General features: G+C 39.5%; 1 protein-coding gene across 1 annotated transcript in view; it reads left to right on the plus strand.

Annotated features, from left to right (window-relative positions):
• EPHA3 (EPH receptor A3) overlaps positions 1–15,623 on the plus strand; it is a 177,767-nt gene that overhangs the window by 14,638 nt on the left and 147,506 nt on the right. The window contains exon 2 of the mRNA XM_082278329.1: positions 1,051–1,115. The gene's annotated coding sequence lies outside the window, so the exon portion shown is untranslated. The remainder of the gene's footprint in view (positions 1–1,050; positions 1,116–15,623) is intronic.

A 15,623-nucleotide genomic window follows, 5' to 3' on the forward strand; every position in this document is an offset into this window, starting at 1 on the left:
GCCATGTTGAGTATTAATACTTCATTAGTTTATATTTATACAGAGGTTTTTTTTGGTTTTTTTTTGTACAGTATTTTGTATAAATTCACCTGTTCTGCTTCATGTTGATAAAGAAATGGTTACTTAGGGAAGTGTGTGATCTAGCACTTGGAGTCTGTATGGCCAAGATGAGGAAGAGAATTTATTTTTGTGCTTGTATGAAATAAATAAGTAAATGCCAAAAGAAGAAAATCCTTTAATTTGGACGTATGTATTTATTTTAAATACCTGTCGTGTCTAAAAATAGGTATAAACCCACTGAGATCTGATTGACTGGAAAATGCCTGTCAGACTGTTCACAAATAAAATCTTCCTTCTTACAGTGAAAATTATTGCATGGCACAAAAAAAGAGGTAACAGCAAGATTAGCAATCAGTTGATGGCCCTCTTTAAAAGTAGGCTTGTCTGAACTTGTAACGTTGTAAACAATTACTTTTGTATCTAATGTGTTACACATGACATTTAGAGAGCGGTACTGCAAGACAATCTGAGAACAAATTAGATCAGAAGGAAGAAGGAACTGCAGGAAGGACTTTAATCAGCTTTCATTATTTATTCCTGTATTCTGAGAAAATTATAGATGCCAAATCAAATAAAGCCTTTAATCAAATAATGATTCAAGTATTCGGATCTCACCAGTGCAGTTAGATGCATTGACCCAAATTTCAGGCATCCAAGGGGAAAACGCTATGGTTTGTGCAGCTGATAGAAGAGTTCTGTTCCCACCCCCTGCTGCAATTAATTTAGCCAGTGATCCATTGTTTGTTTTTTGCCACTTTTCTGTTTTTCAGAAGTTCCCCTCTCTGCTGTTCATAGTGTTTTAAGCTAAACAAGATGATCCTTTTCATTTGTCTTGTCATTTTCTTCTGTGCAGCTTCACTGCCAGGCCACCTGAACAAATCAATGGCTCACAGGGTCCTCAGATAAACACGGCTCTGGGTGTGGGTAACTGAGGTTAACTGGGCAGAGGCAAACAAAACTCACTTCTCTTCGTTGTGTCTTCTTTTGTAGTTAATCTGCTGGATTCAAAAGCAATTCAAGGGGAGCTGGGCTGGATCTCCTACCCGTCACATGGGGTGAGTTCACTAGAGTGTGAAATGGAAAAGTGCTGCTGCAGACCAATGTGCTATTTAACCATTGTTTCCTCTTCAGAGGACACCGTGCAGTAATGCTGGGTCTTTGGAGCTGCAAAAATAGTCTGCTTTGAATGTGCAAAATATGGCTTACGTAGCTGTGGGGCCTTCTCTTTAGAACATGCATCCCACTGCAGGTAAACCCTAGGAAGGCTTCGCTCCTCATGGAGAAAAATGAAAGCAAGAGGTGCACTGAACAACAGCAGCAAAAAGTTCTCTTTAGGTACTGCTCCTTCTTCTGTCATAAAGTGTGTTTCTAAAAGAGATCATGGCTCTGCTTCATGGTATTAGTTGCTAATTTGTTCAGATGGAAGTAGCGGAAGGTGAAAAATGTGTGGACATAAGTGGCTGATGTAAGTACTTGTTTGTAAATTTGTGCTGAATTGTTGCTGAACTGTTCAAGTTATGAGGTAAAATATTACTAAAGAAATGTTTAAATAATGTTCTAGTGGTGGTTGCTGGTTTTTTTGTTTACCATGTATCCAGAGCTAATGAAATGAGGCATTGTATTGGAAGATTTAGAAGTGCAGTCCTGAAGCATCTGTACTTTCCAGTTTGCTAACTCCATCATTTGTACGCAGTTTCTGCCAGCAGCCTCTTTAAAAAAAATTTTTTTATAACATTATATTGATGACTAAATAGTGTGCATCTGTCTAGTGCTGCTGCTATGTGTTCACTCCCCACCTTCATGTCCCTGTGGAACGTGGGTGTGTGTAGGAACATCCCATGGCTCTCCTTCTGCATTACATCGTGCAGATATGCAGGGTGACTTGCATTCTTGCATTCTGTTTCCTCAAACACAAAAAAAACCACCTGGTAAACTGAAACCCCTGTGTCCAGAGCTGCCCTTGCTCTCAGAGAAGGCTGGGCCATCAAGTCTTTGCTTTAAGAAGGCACCTGTGAGACTTTCTTTTGCTGTTCTTTCTTTTTTTTGTACCTTTGGGCAAGCTGTTAATTCACCTTTATCACTTTTACAGAATCAGTGGTAACAGTGCCTTTGCATCTCTACCTCATGGGATTCCTTTCCTAATGTTTAAGTTGTGCCTTCTTGATATTAAGCATTATGCAGGTGTTTAGCAGTATTTAAGGATGAAGGTTTGGTTTATTTTTTGAGTTTATGCATGGATTTCTCTCCGTGTCTCTGGATAAAATTGTTCCATTCTCATGGGGAAGAAGTGGGAAGAGGGTTCATGTTTCCTTCCAGTGGCTTTTTCTGCTGACTTTTCCCAACAAGAAATGTCTCTAAACAGGATGTCCAAGAGGGAACTCTCCAGCAATTTCTGGCTCATCAGGGTTGGTTTTTTTTTGTTTTCACTTGCTTTTTTTTTTTTTTTTTTTTTTTTTTGTGAAGCCTTTCTCTCCCAGCTCCCGCTGCTCCTCTACTTTGCTCTTCTGCTCTGTTCAGCTCCTTGCAGCTGTGCAGATCTGCTGCTCTGATCCCTGCAGCTGTGTCTCCCCTGCCTTGGATGCCTAAAGCAGTTGGTAAGGGATGATGCAGGGTATCATGGGGGCTATAAGTAAAACAGATGTGCTGTATTACCCCACCTAAAAGGGCCCCCAGATCTGTCAAAGCCGATTTTATTGGCTTCTGCAAGTTTTTGTCAGGTAAATCCAGCCCAACTTGTTGTTTGTGTGTGTTTGTACATGGTGTTCCTATTTGCTGCCATATCCACGGATATCGAAGCCAAAGTAAATCATGGAATTTCACTGATGTTCTTACAAGTTAATGAAATTCTTAGTTAAAAATCGCATGGCAGTAAATGAATGTAGATCATATGCTGTGACTGTTTTTGGAAGAGAACTGAAGCTCTAAACTGTAGTCTTCACAATACCCTGAAATTTTAAGCTTGCATATTGAAATATAAATGTAAAGTGTAGAAATAGCAATGTTTATCCTATCCCAATTGGCATTTTGCTGTAAGATGGTGACAACTTGAACATCGTGTGAGAGGCGCCTTCTTCTTACAGCCCTTTTATTTATAGTCAATTAATTAAACCTGGTAAATATGGCTGTGTCTGTCTCTGAGCTAACTAAAATATGAACTTAAACTTCAGTGGAAAAACATTATAATAAAGATGTCACATCATATTGAAAGATTGCTAATAGCAGAGCTGTGATTTACAAGGTAAAGCTGATAGAGCTGCACTGGAGGCTGTGACTCACAAATGAGAATATTGGTGTTGTGCCAGTTCCTCTCGAGCGTGCAGCAGTGTTCACATAAAATGTCATTACACCGAAGTTGGTGACTTAGAGAGTTTTTAAAAATAATTTAACTGAAGTGTTTAACAAACCTCTTACTAGGTTAATAATTTTATCCCATTAATACATGATACTGATTGATTTCTGGCAAAATGATCCAAATCGATTGGCTCTTGTTTCCAGCATTCGAGCATTCTTTATTCCAAGTTGCCCTCGACTTGGGCATATGTAATAATAGCTTTCCAGCAATTCCTGAATATTCATGTTATGGTTTGTAGCTCATTTGTATTCAGGAGTTTGTGTGATCCACATGAGCACACTGTGATGGCAGTGGTTTAGACTCTGGTGAGTAATATCACCCTGGAAGAATGGGATCTCTCCTTTTACCATCCCACACAGCCACAGCCTTGGCTCTAGGAACACTGATCTGGTCAAGCTCATTAAAGCCCCGTCAGCCCAAAGCGTTGGCCCCTCCAGAAAGCAAGGCACCAGAATTTAAAAAATATAATAGCAGGTTTTGCTGATGCTTGAGCATGATTGGCAGCAGCCACAAGGCCTCTATCCTGTGCCACCATCCCCAGCACCTGCCCAGGCAACCTTTTTGTGTTGCCAATCAGTCGAACAGCAGCACCATTTCTATAGGTTTCATTAAAGGGGAAAGAAAGAAGAGCTACTTAGTCTGTGCAGAGTATATTATTGATATGCTGATTAAGCATAATGCAAATGATCATTAACCGTAATTCACATAAATTACAGCAGCACAGATGTGGGGGTTGGGATAAAGCAAGTCACTTTAATAATATACAATAGAAATGTGATGGATAATTCACACAGGACAAAAGGAGTACAGTCTACAACCTGCTCTGCATATTCATGGAGGGAATTGTATTGGTTTCAGCATCATTTTTTAGGGAGAAGGATGTCTGACTCCTGCTCCATGGGTTTTTTTGGGAAATTTGAAAAAATAAATATATTCGTGACATAATCTCAATCCATCGTTCTGCACTCACCCAGCTTGTGACTCAATCTTTGCATGTTTATCAGTCAAATTTATGGACTTGAAATTTTGGGCACAGTTTTTTCATGTAGTCAGTAGAAAAGTAACAGAGAAATCACTCTTATCTTGTTTTGCTTGTAGCTAGAGAAGGGAATGCGGTGGCATTTTTTTACTGTCATGTAAGAGATAATTGTTGAAAAAGAAACCAAACCAAGTCAGGAAAAACAAACCACAGAAGAAACAGCCCTAACAAAAAAAATACCTAACCTCAATGTGTTCTGTACATGACTAAAGTTAGTAAAAAGCAGGCAAAATTTAAAAGACTGATTGGAAAATAAAGATCCTATCTTTGATCTCAACAGCTTCCTAAATCCCTGAGTTTCTTCACAAATATTGGATTTCTTTGAGAGCTGGCCATAGTCAGCACTTAAACTTTTGGGCATGTAGTTTGAAATCTGGTGTGAATAACTTGGCATTTTCTTGGTGGTAACTTTGGTGGTGATTTGAACAAATCAAGCTGATCATTTCAGTAATGGGAACTGGTTCATGAGTATTAGAGGAGAGAAGGATAGCATTCCCTGCTCCTGTAATAGTTGGTGGTGTGTTGAGCAGGCTAGAGCCTGCCTGACTGAGATTAATGAGAGTTTTTCCATCAACCAAAAATTGGGTTAGAATCAAAAAAAAAATCCAAGTGAAAGTGAGGAAAATGCCTCCTTTCTTATATTTCAAAAGCCTGAAAGTAGTTTGTCACATTAGCCTGCATCGCTGCCTACCCAGGCTGCTGGCAGCCTCTTTGGCTTCATTTGTTCTGCTTTCAATAGTTGGCTAATGTGTGGCACTGTAAAAACTTTTGGGTCTTTTCTTTTTGTGGGATATCATGGACAGAATGACTGCAGAAGAGCCTGACTTTTATAAGCAGTCCCTTGTGACTAGGTGAAGGTGGAGGAGAATTTGTGCAGAGTGACATCTGGGCTCTGATCAAGGTGCACTCAAATAAATGGCGTTCAAGAATCAGTTTCTCAGGCCACTGTGACTGGAAAGTTTCTCTGTTATGCAGAAGATGTTTTGCAGATTAATAAGTATTTCCACAAGGTTTGTTTTCCTGCAGCTTTGTGTCTTGATGTTAATTGCATCCTGTGCTGTGGAAGGTTTGGGTTTGGTTTTTTTCAGTAGGTCCTCAGTGCTAGTGGATTTCCTTGTGTCGTACTTCAGCCTTCCCTCTCAGCTGCGCACACGAACTTTCCCTTCCTTGCACAAGTCTCATATTTTCACACCACTGCAGAATCTCAGGGCAGCTGAGCTGTCAAAAAACCTTGAAACTGGCCAACAAAAATACAAAAATTTATCAGACGCCTCATTTTAGTTTTCTTTTGATGCTGATTGATGTCTTAGCCTGTGTTTGTTTTTTGTCTGACACCAAACTTGACAACTTCTGCTGTATATAAAGTGGGCAGTGTTGCTGAAATCACTAAGTGGTTGTGAAAAAGAGTTTCAAAGTGAGTCCAGTGATATCAAAAAATTGGTATGAGACAAAAACCTGAAACTTAAAGATATCTTTGTAAAACAAAAAATTAAGTCCTTGTTTTAAAAATGAAAACAAACATGCTGTGCTTTATACTTTCTTTTTCCTATCCATTAGCAGTGGAATTTCCTCAGTACTTCTTAAAACAATGTGTTCTGTTAAAATCAAGATTTATCTGTTTTGCCTGAGCTCTGGTGTCCTTACAACCTCATACTGTTACCCTGCCTTCCACGAGTTGTGTATCATGTCTGAAATGTAGGCAGACTATTGTGATGTTTGCAAGTCAAAGGAACCACTTGGGATTCTGGTTTAGCGATTCACAGACTTTGTTTCGTCTTTCAGTGAGTGGCTGATTGGGAAAATAATTTTGTTTTTGTTAATCTGCTTATTTTTTTCACTTCAGTCGGTCCTTTTGGGGTGCACTGAAAGTGTATTTGTTTCATTTGATTCTTTTTTCAAAATAGTGAAAGCATTAAAAAATAAGAGTTTTCGTAAGTTTTTCTCTTCATCTCAGTTTTCTGTAATCAAGCCTGTGCTCTTCCTCATTTTTAGACTTCTTGTTTTCTTTCTGCTTCTTTCTTTCTACATTCTCTCTGAATGTATTGCTGTAAAGTGAATGATTTTGCTTTGGAGAGGGACATTTTAAAATCTGCCTGATTTTTGAATTTTTAAAAGTCTCTTCATTCACACTCAAGTCCTTGAATCAGAATGCAATGGTGGTTTCTTAAGTTTGTGGGTACTGCTTTTATACAAAATCTGAATGAGTAAAAAGAAAATTGTTTGTACTCTATTTTTTTCCTCTTTCTGATAGGTATTTCTGGTGACAATATAAAGCTATGAGATAGGCCAGATTAATATATTAATTCTATGAATGTTTTTATATCAATGACTGCTTTTTGAATAAATGTGAGTTTTGTTCATATTTTCAGAAGCAGTGTGTGAGTAGTCAATGACAAATTGTATTTTTGGTGTACTTTAGCTGGCTTTTACTTGTGTTTCATCTATACACTGTTTTTGCTACTTGGATGCATTTAAAAAGGAAGTTTAAATCAAAAAAACTTGAGTGGAGTTGACTAAAGAAATAAGAGAAATGCTTTGGGGAAAAAAAAAAAAAAAGACATTAAGCATATTACTTCAGATTTTTATGCATCCCTGGTCTTGTTAGGAATTGTTACCAGAAAGAAATGCCTTCCTTTTTAAAATGTGGAGCACTGTGATACTCTTAAGACGTGGTTTTTTGATAATTGCAGTCTGCATTGCATTCATTTGAAAAATTCAGTGTGATCATAACGGTGCTGTGTTTTGGTACATTTTTGAAACAGCTTTTAAGTTGATCTAAAGTAGAAACTGTGCTAGTTTCAGTGATTATTATTAAGGGAGGGAGAAAGGCTTCCCCCCCCCCCACTTTTTTATTATGTTACTTCAAATGATGAGATTTCTATTAAAAAAAAAAAAAGTTGCAACAACAAGAAGAAAAAGTAAGGCCATGTCTTTATACCACACTTTATAAAAAAATACATGGACACCCTCCCTGTATTTCATTAGTCTCATCAGTCCTTTCATTTACTGGTAATAAGGTTGCTGAAGGTTGGATATCAGTTTTCTGTGGTTTCAAATAAAAAAGAAAAAAGAAAGAGCAAGTTTTGGCCTCTATTCCAAGAGTTAAATAAAGATCTTATTTAAAATTGGAAATGCAGAAACTTCAGCTTCCAAATTTCCCTTTTAACTTTCAAAGCTTAGAAGCAACATCATTCTCCTCATGGGCAGGCTTTTATTTCTGTCAGCATAAATCCAGGCCATTTGTGAGAAGTTCTCTCAAATGGTCTCATCGCCATGAGGTATTTTTCATTTTGTAAGGAAAGGCTCACTTCATAATTTTATTCTTTTGTGCTGAATTTATTTGCATAAACCAGAACAGAGCAAAGTAAATACAGGAACTGTCATGAAATGCAATATTATTTATCACAGGGGCACACTGCAGTCGGTTTTAAGACTGTTTGTATAACATCAAGTCCACAAGACAAGCAATTCACGTCTCCTGTTAAAATGCCCATAAATGTTTTCTCCTGATAGCTTTGCTGTAGTTCTATTTATGGTCTCAATAGTTTGGGTAGGTGGTTTATTCCGGAGTTTCTTTCTTATTTCCCCAAATGTCTGTACGTCTTCAGTGTGAGATTGTAGTTCTAGAAGAGTGTTTTCTATGCTGTAAAGTCCTTAAAAGGAGCTGGGAAGTGAGCACGAAGGGCACTGACGGCTGTGCAGGGTGAAGGAGCGAGACTCGCAGGATGTTCCAAGGCAGGAGACACTCGTTGCTCGATTTCCCTCTTCCCCCAGTCTTTCAGAGTTGTTTGTGAAAATAGCCTGAGGATTGTGTTAATTAATTTCCTAATTTCGCCCGCTTTAACTTGCCCGGAGCGGCTCCCAAGGCTCGCTGCGAGCGGGAGCAGCGTCCAGTGCTGGCCCGGGAGGGGTCCCCGGCCAGAGGGACAGCGCCTTCCCTTCCTTCCCCGCCGTGCTCCGGCCACCCTCACCCCAGCCTGGGCATGGCCAGCCCTGGGGACACCGCGGGACGCGCAGGGACGGGCTGCGGCTCGCTCGGAGCCGTGAGTGATGATGAGGAGTATGGTGGGAGCATGACCCACCCCGCTGTTCCCCTCCCAGCCACCCGGCATCCTGCGGAGTGCCCTGCGGGGATGTTGGTGTTGGTGTCCTGCACCAGCGGGAGCGGCGGGGCTCAGCCGGCACAGCGCAGCCCGGCTCGCTCCGAGCGCAGCATCCCGCCTCCCGTCCCCGCTGCTGCTTCCCAAGCCCTATCCCACTTCCCATCTCCGCTCCTGCTTCCCAAGCCCTCTCCCGCCTGCCATCCCCGCGGTGTGTCCCGGCAGGTGGCGATGTTCCTGCGGCGGGCAGCGGGATGCTCTCCCGCACCTCCCCGCTCCGGCGTGGACAGCCTCGCCACGATGTAGGCAGCTGCTGTGGGTCCCTTGGGATAAATCATCCGACTCCGGATCACAGCCAGCACCGGTGTTTCGGTTCTTGGTGCCCTTGGTTTGGTGTTTCACCCCAGCACCTTCTGCTCCAAACTCGTGTTTTGTACTCATGTTCTGCTTTTAATCAGTGGTTGAGCTCAGTGAAGGCTGTGTGGTGTGGAGGACTCTCTGCACGGTGTGTAGATACCATCTTACACGGAATGAGGTGATGAAATCTCGGCGTTTTACTCTGACACTCGGCCACTGTGTCTGTGGCTTGGTTCTTCCTGCCTAACAGCGATTCCTCGAACTTTATTTCCAGCTGTTGGGTTTCCAGAGGCCCCACAGGGCAGCTGGGACACGCGGAGTGATTTGATTGCTGGTTGTGTGTTAGCCCGAGGATGTGTGGATGAGTGCTGTGCTGCGATGTGGTTTGTGTGCTCTTGCAGTAGATGAGGAGGGGCAGTCAACACCATCCTTCCTCAAGAGCCTGACAATTGATTTTAGTTGGACTCCAGGGGAAAAAAAAAAATGAATTGCTCTGTGTTCGTGTTTTTAAACAAAATAAAAGCCTAACCCCAAAGTGAATCTCTTAAATCTGGAGGAAAGTTTCTGTTTACAGCAGCTGAAACTTAGTTTCTAAATTGGATGTCGACGTTTATATGCTGCACTTTCTGAGTAGAAAGGTAGGAATTAGTATCCTATATCAGTTGTTTATCTTGGAATGTTAAGGGTAGATTTGGACCACTAACCCTTTAATTAGTGCTTGTTCAGACTTCATTGATATCAACAGAAGCATTATAGTGAATTAAGTTGGTTTAAGTTAATTCTCCCAAAAGTTATGAGTGATGGGAGAGGGCGATAATGTTAGTATTGGTTATGACTCAGGCTGCAGAATGGCATAAATCAGAATCTACTTTTCAATCAGAATCGTCATTAAAATGTTGTGCTGAAATATGCCTTATTTTCAGAGATGTAGATTACCAGGGACATATTAAAATGTTGTTCAGGAGTGTTGCCAGGAGGCCATTTACTCCATCCGGTCTCCTGCTCGGAGCAGGATGATTGCTCAGGTTCTACCAGGTCAGCAGCTCTGGTTTTGGATAGTGGAGTCTGAGGATGGAGATACCACAGCCCTTCCAGGCAGCCTGTTTTAGTGCCACAGAGTCTGCTAGTGGGTAGAATTCTGCCTGATACCTAACCTGAATTTCTCAAGACACATTTTGTGGCTATTTTCTCTTCTTAGACCATCTGCTGTTACTGAGGAGAGTTTGTGTTAACTCCCTTTCAAGTTGTTGCAGTCTGTAATGAGATCATTCCTCAGCTTTTCCTTTTTACAGGACTGAACAATCCCTGTGTCTTTGCAACAGATTTGTCCTCGAAGTTGATATTGAACAATCCTGTTACGTGTGATGCCATACTCACTGCTATCCTGGCTTCCTTAATGGGAAGGTTAATGTGGAAAACCTCTACTAGGATGGTGGAAAAATATCCAAGAGTGGGATGAAGTAAGGATGTAGGTGCTTTATCTGTGTAACTGGTTGAGTGTTTCAGTCTAGAAACACTTCACAAGCAACACTGCAGTTTAGTTTACATTCCTTTTACAACCCAGGGATTTATGTAAGCTAAATGGGTTCTGGAGGGATTTCTTGAAAAGAAAGGTAAGAGCATGGTGTGGCTTATTTCTTCACAGCTCCTAAAAATGAGAAGTTTGGCCTTAAGCTAACTTGTGATCAATAGCTCTTGTAAAAGGAGACATGTTTGTCTAAAATCTGAATGTTTTCAAGACCTTTTCCAATCTTAAGAGCTTTTTCAATGATGGCAAAAATTCTTAAGATTGTATTTTCTACCCAGAAGGGAGATTTTGTTTGTTTAAGTTTCAGTAACAGAAATGCTTTTTGGAATTAAGTGTTTTGAGGTTTGTTTTTTTGGGCTGGTTTTTTTTGTTTTCCTTTTGGTTTTTTTGTGGTTTTGTTTGTTTGTATCTTTGTTTGTTTGTGGGGTTTTTGTTTGTTAAAAAACCCAAACATTTTCTGTGGGTAAACAGGATACAAAAAAAAGAGAGCTGAGTAAACAGTGGCAGCTGAACTGAAGGTGAGAGCTCTGAGTATGGTGACATTCAACATTCAGATCTGTGTGGAGAGGTGTCAGGTGTGAGGGTGAGTGAAGGATCAAGATTGCAATCTCCAGAAAGCAACCTGGATTTAAATTGCTTATGGGGCTGTTTCTGCTGCCTTCCATCTGGAAGGCTTGGAGCTTCTCTCCCCTGTGACAATAGGGAATAAAGATGCCACAACAACCTTCATGTTCCAGAGAAAAGACAGAACCCTTTGGCTTCTTTGAGAGGGAGAGAGCTTGGGTTAACTCCTGGTTTCCCTGAGACTCTGACTTTGTATTTCAGAGATCGGTTCAGTGACATTTGTGCCTGTCACTCCTTCAAAACTCTGCATCTCTGTAAGTACTCACTCAAAGTCCAAACAAACAGGATTCTCACTTCTCTACTTTTCACAAGAATTAAAATCCCAACCAGAGCTTCAGAAGTTAATTTTCTTCCTGACTGTGCAGTTTGATGCATCATGTGCAGTGCATTCCATCAGACTTATGGGATGTGTAACCTGGCAAAGCAAACACTGCTACTGGAACTTGAGCGTTTATGTTCCCTGATAGCCTTGTGTTACCTGTTTAACTTTCACTAATATTTCTGTGACACTTTATTAATAAACATAATGTATCCATGATGGTAATTTAATTTTGCTGTGAAACCTGGTAATAAATGTTTGAACTGCAGAGCATTTCTGGAGAAGTGTTTTAGCCTGAAGAAATGTTTAGAGGAGAAGCTGAGCTGCGCTTCTCCTTATGGCACCGTAATTCAGCAGTGTGTATTCAGAAGTAAATGGTTTTCAGATTAGAACATCCTCTTACAATGAAAACATCCAGAGGGTGAATGTTAATCAGATCTTGTAGAAAAGTGCTGTGTGGATGAAGGACAGGCAGAGGTGATGAGGTAATGCACAAAATAAATGTGCAGCCCAGGTGGAAACTTTCCTTTTACCATGGGATTGATTTGCCAGAACCACAGGACTCCTGAATTGTTACTCCTGTGGACTGGGAACTAACTGAAGTATCTGAAAAATACCCATGTGACTAAAGGCAGGTGTTGGTTTTAAAGCACAGAGGGTAGGATGGGATGGCCAGATCTGGGAACAAACCCCTTATTGAACATCAGCACTGTGACATTTTTAATTTAAATAGTGTTTTAATAGGAAGTTGGGCATTGTCTGTCTTGTATGGCAGCAAGCAGAGGGTGGGTTGTGGGCTTCCCCACTCCCGACTTCCTGAAGGGTTTGGGATTTTTGTATTTAAGTATTGATAAAGGAAATATAACAAGCAATTGAGAGGATGGAAGACATTTTGAAAATAGTAAATGCTGAATGTTGGCATTCTTAAAATTTTAGGAAAACTGACGTATCTTGCACACTACATTTTGAAAATTCAGTTGTTGCATGTGACTGCACCAGTGCAATGTCTTGATGTAGAAGGTGGAGGGCAGCATTAAACCCATAGAGCTAATTTACTGGGGTAAACCACTATTAATAGAGACACAAAGTGAAAGGTCTGCAATCTGTGTCATACACGCTGAAATGTGGTGACTTTGAAGACAGACCCGAGAAAATACAAAAAGTTTTACTTGACTCAGAGTTGTGTTTTAATCTGAAGAATGGCAGATTCCTATATAGAAGGTGTGAAAGAGCAATATAATCTGTTATTAAGTATATAATTTGCATTAAATATGTAATTTTTTGTGTTTATGTCCTTTGAAAAACAAAGGATTCAACAGTGGAGCAAGGAAGTGTCAGACCTGAAGGTTCATGGATTCTTGTAATGCTGATGTACAAAAAATTTGCAGGGTTATATCTGCCACCCTGTTTTATGTTTACTAAAAAAAAGTATATTTAATTGTCTCTGACATGTTTGGAAGTGAACTTTCTTTTAAACATATGCCTTTTAACTGGTGCATGGTAGAGGTATTTACAAACACCGGCCAAATGTGATGTTGGTTTGTTTAACTTGCTTCCCTGGTTGAGTTCAAGGCAGTGCTGTGACCAAATGTAAACAGCTTTTGTCATGGCCACTTGCAATGTGTTGTATTTAGGAATCAAGTTCATTTAGTAACTTAGGGCAGGGTTTTATTTCTCTTTTTCTATGCCTTGTTCATATTCAAATTGGAATTGTGCTGAATTTCCGTTGTAACTAAGAGTAAAATTTGACTTCATGTAGGTAATGCTCCTGCACTGAACATAACAAAGAGACAAGTTAATATAAGGGTTTTGTGTTTTGGAGTTTTTTTCCTTCCTCTGGCATCCTAAATGTGAGTAGTGTTTTGTAAATGCATGAACCAAAATGAATATAAATTATATTTTGGCTTCATGTCCTGTGCCAGACATTGTGAGACCAAGTCATGGATGGAAAGGACAGAGGCGGAGTGAGTGTCTGAAGAGGAATCATTGGTTCAACGTGACTGTAAATGCCTTTGTTGTGAAAACATAATGAGTGCAAAAGTGTAATAAGTAACCACTGATGGCTGGTGTGAGCAATGAATATGGTATTCTGTGCTGCTGGAAAGGTTATGGAATGGCTAATGGCTTTATTAAAATGATAATAAAGTAAGAAAGCTAAAAGGTCAAAATAAATAATAAGGATGTATTGTATTATCTGGGAGAGAATGGGCAAATAACAAGAAGAAAAAGTGAAGAATTTTAGAAGTAACCCAGACTAATTTGATTAATGTGAAGTTTGTCTAAAACCAAAATCAGGTTAAAAACATTGTTTCAGTGTGCACAAATCTCTGAAAATGTGTAAACCAGGAGTAATGCAAGAAAGATGATATTGGGCTAGCTGACACTGAGTATGGTTTGGTATTAGGTTTTTTGGTGCCACTTGACATTTTGTGCTCTGAAATGAACAGGGATGTAGGGGAAAACAGGAGATCACAATGTAAGAGATAATAGCAAAAGGAGGTGGAACTAAGGAAGAGACCAAGAGGAAATTCAGGAAGGAGAAAAAAAAAAAGAAAAATGAAGGATGCAATCTTTAAAATACATAATCATGTATGAACAAGCTGCAGACTGAGAAAGAGACACACATGGTTTATAGGTTAATTTTTCTCCCTCTTGTTTGTTAAACCCAGAAGAGAATCCATGTTTGCTTCATGCTCTGGGGTCTGTAGGACAGCATTGTCCTTTCTCTCCACAGGGCTGTGTTCCTGAAGCAGTGACTCCCGCCATAGCAGCATTTGTCCCTTTTTTCTTTCATTTTTTTCTTTTTAAGTCTCCTTTTCCATGTTTCAGCAGATACCTTAATGGATAGAATAAATAACAGAGTCCTGTTCAAATTAAAGTATAAAGCAATATTCTCATATTTGAATTAAAATTCAAATATTAAAATTTTATGGGCATAGTAGAAGCTCTCAGTGGTCATTTTTTTTTTTTTTTGTGAAGGTCACACAGCTGCAGAAATTTTTATAGCCATGCACACACTCTTGCCTGATAAAAAGTTAAAAAAACAAATAACTGCAAAATTATATACATTTAATGCTGTATGCAGCCTATTCTGTGCATTAAAACATTCACACCTATTTCATAACCTTACAGTAGACACTTATTATCTGTGAGTTGCATTAGGTCCTGCCAGTTCAAGGTTTTTTATCAGTCCTGCTATGCAAATCTTGTCTTTTCTTCATGCAAACAAGTTGGTATTTTTTAGTGTTTTCATGCTAATTTTAAAAGACTCATCTAAAAGAAACTTATATTTATTAAACTAGAACTTCTGTTGCTGGTGTATCAGAGCAGCCAAATGCAGTGTATGTAAAATGAGGGAAAGACTGTCATGGAAATCACATTTTTATATTACTGGGAGTTAAAAAAACCCCAAACAACTGCAAACCAAAGAAGCCTTGCCATTCCCAAAGAAAACAGCCAGTATTGAAAGAATTCAGTTTAATTCAAATGAAGGCTATAGATCAGATCAGTGTATTGATACCAAGTTCTTTGTGATTGATGGTACGAGAGTGAATATGAAATTAATTTGATAGTCATTGATTTTGTACTGCAGTGTATTGACAACGTGCAGTGTGATATCTGCCTTACAGAACCTGACTACTTTCGTTGCTCTTAAAGGTTATTCCTTATTTCTCTACTTACTGCCTTTTTTATTAACATGAAGAAGTGAACATTCCAACCTTGCTGTTTTGGGCAACTTGTTTGGTTTCACAGACATGGGATGATTTGGCCTGGAGTGCTTTCCTCCTTTTGAGAAATTAAGTCTTCACTAAATCCCTTGCTTCTGAAGTTTTCATAACAAAATAGGATTTAATGGATGACTACATGTATAAAATTTTGCTGGGTATGCAGAGTTAAATTCCTCTACATTCTACCATTTAATTTTACCTTTTTCTATGTCTCCTTTAAGCTCTGTTGCCTTTATTCTACAGCTCTGATTAGTTTCGAATAATTTCTTTGAAAAGTCATCAAACCACATCAATACAATTTATTGTATAAACTTTGGAACTTGGAAAACATTTGGACATTAGCACAGTGTTCAGGTCAATCACGGTTTTGATGATATTACCTCTGGATTTGGTGCTGGTAGGCATAGGAAAACTGTTGTAGATATTATTTGGAGCTTTTTGGGTATTTCTCTGATCCATTGAGATGTGCTTTAAGGGCTGGTTGCAAGTAGTAGTCATGTAAATGTCCTCAAATAT

The sequence above is a fragment of the Coloeus monedula genome, assembly GCF_965178545.1.
Source record: "Coloeus monedula genome assembly, chromosome: 3".
Lineage (NCBI taxonomy): Eukaryota > Metazoa > Chordata > Aves > Passeriformes > Corvidae > Coloeus > Coloeus monedula.